Source organism: Diabrotica undecimpunctata, chromosome 8 (genome assembly GCF_040954645.1).
Source record: "Diabrotica undecimpunctata isolate CICGRU chromosome 8, icDiaUnde3, whole genome shotgun sequence".
NCBI classification, from domain to species: Eukaryota; Metazoa; Arthropoda; class Insecta; order Coleoptera; family Chrysomelidae; genus Diabrotica; species Diabrotica undecimpunctata.
In genome coordinates, this window is record NC_092810.1 from 88,768,030 (window position 1) to 88,774,424 (window position 6,395).

Consider the following 6,395-nt stretch of genomic DNA (forward strand, 5'->3'; position numbering starts at 1 on the left):
TATATATATATATATATATATATATATATATATATTTATATATATATATAAATATATATATTTACACGACCCGACTATAGCTCCTCTTTTCAAAATGCGGTTATAAGTCGTCTTCTAGAAGGAGTGAATATCTTTAAAATATTATTCGTGTATATTAAATTTTTTACAATTCTTATAATGTATCGAAAATAAAAACATTATAATTTTTTATACAATTACCAAATTAAAACCAATTGGTCTTCCATCTAAAATTACTATACATATCTCCTCCAATGTATATTAAATTAACAAAATAAATCTTTCTGCTATTCAAAATATACGTCAAAACTACATTACAGTGGTTTACTCCTCCAAATATAAATCAGAGACTAAACGACGGTGGATACGTAAACCAAATAATATATTAGAGTAGGTATTTGGCGCGAAAAAATCGGTAAGCCTAACGATTTCTAACGTTTTGTTTTGTAGTGATAAAATATTCTTTTTTCATATTACACGTTTACACGTGTAGTGCACTGGAAACTCTAGGTATGTACTTATATAATTTTTATTTTGTTACAGAACGGGTAATAAATACAATTTAATATTGTTTCAATTTAATAGGTAGTTGGATTGAACAAAACTACTAGATAATTATGCAAAATAATATATTTTCTGTCTTCTCCACATTACACATCAGATATTTTTGTACACTTTACAAATATATCTGAATGCATCTGACATTTCTTCCGTAAGTTTAACATTTAAGAGCATTTTATTCTCAAATATGAACGGTATGCGGCAAAATAAACAGTACTAAAATGCGTATGCCTCAGATTTGTATGTGTCATGCGCCGAAACGTATTGTGATTTCTGAACGACGTTATAACTTATGTGAATGTCATGATAATTTTAGGTGCTTCAGGATGGTTCTCAGTTTTGCAGAAATTTTTTTTATCGTGGAGTACTATTTTCGATCATACGGAAAAGGTCGCGAAATCGGTCCAAAAAGCTTAAAATCAACAATAGTTTTAGCAGGACGGGCAATCTGTCACACGGTCAGTGAGTCTCTTCGAATACTGTTCAGTGATTTTCCATACCCATCGCAATTATCAGGCCTAACCTAACTAACACCACATGATACGTACATATGGGGAATGCTGAAGGAGGCAGACCGATACAATGTCTGACATTCCGGAATAATAAACTCCAATTAGATTTTTTTAGTACCAGAGGGCATCTTTAACATCTATATTATCGGAAACGTCGTCGTGAATAATGTTGGTAAGGCTATATCATGTATACTAAATATATAGATATTCATATACATTTCAATATTCATTTCAGTACTGTTTATTTTACCGCATACTGTATTTCACTACTTCAGTCACTTTTTACTATGAAAAAAAATTTTAGGAAATATCCTTGAGTTCCCCTCAATTTTATGGTTCACCTGACAGTATCTTCACACCTGAAGAAAGTGATAAAGATAACACAGATTCTCCAGACTTAGAAACTCCATCACCAGCTTCTGATGAAATGTTAGATTCCAATTATGTTCCCTTCGATGATTTTTCAGTAAGTGCAATAAAACTTTTAAAAGAATAAAATGTGTTGTGTACTCTGTAATATTGAAATGGATAACGGAAAAAATACAATATTTTTTTAATTGGGTTTTTAGGAAAAGTCTTTAGGTTCTCCAGAAATAAATAATTTTTCTTCCCACTTTTGTCCAAAACAAGTTAACAAAGATGAGTTAAATATTGAGGTAAGTTTATTTCAAATATTTTAGCAATATAATTCAAAGCACATACTTTTTAGGAACAATCTAATTCACCTTCGTCTTCTGTCAGCCCAAATTTCCATCAACATGTGGAAGAAACTTGCAATATAAATACGAAGTCTTTAAAAAAATCTGTTTTTTGTTACTTTTGTAAATCAGTTGTAATAAATTTTCCTAGACATATACTACGAAATCATCAAAGCGAATTAGAAGTTAAAAAAAAAATTTTGGTTTACCCTCCAAGAAGTAAAACGAGAAAGCAATTGTTATTTGCTTTGAGAAAAAAGGGAAACTATTTGTTAGATTCTGCAAATTTAAAACCAGTAAGGAAAGCGAGTTAGAAAAATGAGGGAATTAGCTAAAATTTTTATCGAACTAAGAAAAAATAGTTCCTCAATCAAAACGCTTTTTGACTCATTGAAACCAGAATATTACGATTCTTTAGTTTTTGCTACTAAAAGAGTTTCAAAATATGATAACGAGAGCAAAACTTTTAAAGCTCCATCATTTGCTAAAAATATTGGCACTACATTAAAACAGTGTTGTGATATAGCACTTATGCTTAATGCGAAAAAGTCTGAGTTTACAGTTAAAAGTGCCAGCGCTAAAGCTGACTTAAAATCTTTAATACAAATAATAGAAGGAAATTGGAAATATGATATTTCCAGTCAAGTTGCAAATGATTTAGACATGAAAAAATGGAACAAAGTGACGTTAATACCACTAGCAAGTCACCTTAAGCTATTGAAAAACTATCTCGTGCGAAGGGCAAATAAATCTTGTAATAAATTACAGAAAAATAATAATGATATTAATTGTTACATGTTTCTGTTAGAAACTATACATTGCCGTCTAATGTTATTAAATAGAAGGCGCCCTGGTGAATTAGAAAGAATGACCATACAGAGTTACATTAGCGCTAAAGATAATCAATGTTATGAAGAATTTTCTGAAACAATTTCAGAAACCGAAAGAATTTTAATGAAAAGTTTTAGAAGAATAGTAATAAAAGGTAAAAGGGGACGTGGTGTACCCGTCCTAGTAAGTAAGGATGTACAAGAACACTTAGAAATGATTACAAAATGTAGAGATTTACTTTTAAAAACACCTAGTATTTACCTTTTTGTTAATCCAAAATTTGATAAACCAATTCGAGGGTATGAAGTAATGTCAAAATATGCTAAATTATGCGGAGCTAAAAATCCTAGTGCTCTTACATGTACAAGGCTGAGAAAACATCTAGCAACGCTAACCCAGTTGTTTACCATGTCGGAAAATGACATGGAGTAACTGGCTTCATTTATGGGGCACACATTAGGAATTCATCGATCTTCATATAGACTCCCCGATGATATTTATCAAACTGTAAATATCTCTAAGTTGCTCCTGTTAATGAAGAAAGGTAAAGCAGGTCAATTCAAGGGAAAAAGTTTAGAAGAAATAGAGATAAATTTGGAAGAAGACATTATGGAAGATGATGATGGACATAATAACGAGGTATTTGGGAAACAAAAAAATAAAACTAATGATTTTATTGAATCAAAAGGTCCAGAAAGTTGTAATAATGAAAAAAAGGGAATAATTGATATGAAGGCAAAAAATAAAAAAAGGGTTTTAGTTTCGTGGACAGAAAATCAGAAGAAAGTATTCAAAATGTATTTTAAAACCCACATTAAACAAAAGAGGCGCCCCAAAAAATCGGAATGTGAAGATCTGATTTTAAAAAATCCTGATATATTAAAAAATAAAAATTGGCTCAAAATAAAGGTCTTCGTTCAAAATGAATATAAAAAGTGTTAAATGTCCAAGTTTTTTTCGAAATTCAGTTTTTCCAATATATACTAAGTTTTCGTTAAGTATTTTTATTTGTGTTTATATATTCAGTTTTGTTCATATTTTTATTATTTGTTTTTAAATATAAATAATGATTAAAATTAAATATTTATAACGAACATAGATACATGTTTTTTTTTTTTCGTTAGCCCTTGTTAAAAATTTACAAATGATTATCAATAATATAAATATAGCCCTTAAATAATCAGATTCGTTTACAATATAACAAATACAATACATTTGAATTCATTTTCCGTTTTCACCATCACTTTTATTGTGAACAAAAACCTGTCTACTTTGATTCAGATTTTTGGTTAAAATATATATATATTATATTACTTTAAATATTAAAGAAAGATTGGAAGACTATTAAGTAGTTTTCGAATCATTATTCCAGAGGTGGACTAAACCACCGTAATATAAAAATAGGAAGAACTAAGGTCGGTAAACTATAATTTGAATATACGTAACGAAATATACGCCGACGCTGGCGACACAACAAGTAATGTGGCGATCATATTGAACTAAAGTATTCAAACGTACAAAAACATGCAATAACTCATCCATCTGAAATTTTGCTCAATGGTTTAGAATGACGTTTAGACTTCATTTATAATGATTGCGATAAGTCCTCCGTATACGGCGGACCTACCACAGTGGAGGACCTATTATATGTAAATTTCCTATATAAGGAGGAGCTATCCACTGGTGCGTATATATATATATATATATATATATATATATATATATATATATATATATATATATATATATATATATATATAGTTTCTTACTACATAATATGAAATAAAATTTACAGTTTGTATTTAAGTTCCTGCGGTATCATCTATCGATGTCCAGCGAGCTGCCTCGGAATGCTGCACCTGTTTATTGCTTAACTCCCTTCATTGTAATTTTTATTATCTGTGCATCTAAATAGTGTAACTAAACACACATAATATCACTATTTGACAAGTAAAAGGTATACAACTTGCTTGATATTTTATTATTATTACGCAAAACGCAAGTATACACTCTAGAAAGAAAATTACAAGACAAGTATTACAAATTAATACTATACAGGATGATTTCATTTGATAATTAAATATCAGAAAATTATTCACTATATTTCAGATTCAATAATAATGAAATATTAATAACTTAAATAGTCTAACAAGATATCTATGAATACCTATTGAGTAATAAATATTCAGCTCAGCGGGGTGGTATTGTTCCGAGTTGTGAAATTCCATAAACAAGGGATCTATAGTACATTTGAAAATGATTGGTAGCACAAATTTTATTGCATGTGAAATAAAACCCAATATAACATCATAAAACAGTGACGGATATTTTCTAAAATAAAATATTGAGCATTGTTCTGAAAATGTTTGGGTTTTACCTAACATTTTTAAACATACCAATTTATTTCGATTGTTGTCTTAAATTTTTTAGTCATTTTAATCAACAAATGATATAAGTACGTAATCTCTACAGGTACAAAATATTTACAATTTTCAAAAAGGAGAGGGTTCATTTATAAGTCCTCAATTTTCTTAAAAAGGATTAAAATTTCCAAGCGGCAGAACATGTTTTGCATATTGTAATAATAATAAGTGAACTTGTGTAGTAAAAATGTCACATTTTACTTCTGTGAAATTAAAGTGTCATTTTAACGTTCCAATGAAAACTTTAGTATTAAATATACATGATCCTCTTGTACATGAACATTTTACAAGTACTGTTCGGAGTATAGTTTCTAAGTGTTCATATGTATGACCAGAGTTGGAGAAGCAACTATTTATAGACTAAAGCAACGAAATAGAATGGAAGTATTACGGAAGCATCTAATGCGTCAACAGGGAGAAAACCCATTCATATAGACGACACTGTGAAACAGTCGATTCGAAGAAAACTTCATTCATTTTATTTACAAAAAAAGATTCCTACTTTGGATAAACTTTTAGTAGACATTAAGGAAGACGAATCTTTGCCAAACATTAAAATAGATAAATTGTGGAAAACCTTAAGTAAATTAGGATTCTTTTGTGAGAATAACAATAGAAAATCTGCGCTTATAGAAAAAGAAGAAATTATTTGTTGGGGGAGGCAATATTTAAGAGAAATTCGAAAATTGAGGAGAGAAGGCAAAAATATTCTTTATTTAGATGAAACATGAATAAATGTTTCCATGGAGTACAATAAACCAGCATATCTATGTTTTATAGACCTGACAAAGGCTTTCGATCGCATCCAAGTCGAAGACGTCTTACACCTACTGTATAAAAGAAACATACCAATCAATATTATACAAACCATCGAAAACATCTACTTCCATAATCGAATACAGGCAAAGATAAATGGAAAACTAACACAGTGTATACCAGTACAAAGCGGAGTCAGACAGAGTTCTCTTTAATATAATATGGGACGAAATAATACAAGCAGTACGTAAAGGTCATGGTTATAGAATGGGAAACAAAGAAATCCAAATATTATGTTATGCAGATAACGCCGCATTAACCGCCTAGGCAGAAGACGAGCTCCAAAGATTAACACACATCTTCAATACAACAGCCAATAAATACAATATGATAATATCAGCAGAAAAAACCAAATGTATGACAACATCTAAATACCCACTACGATGTAAAATCGAAATTGATGGAAAAATAATAAAACAGGAAGCAAGGTTTAGATATCTGGGAATAGACATAACTAGTTACGGAGATGCTGAAGAAGAAGTACGACAACAAAGCTTAAAAGCAAGTAAAGCGGCGGGATCTCTTAATGACACAAT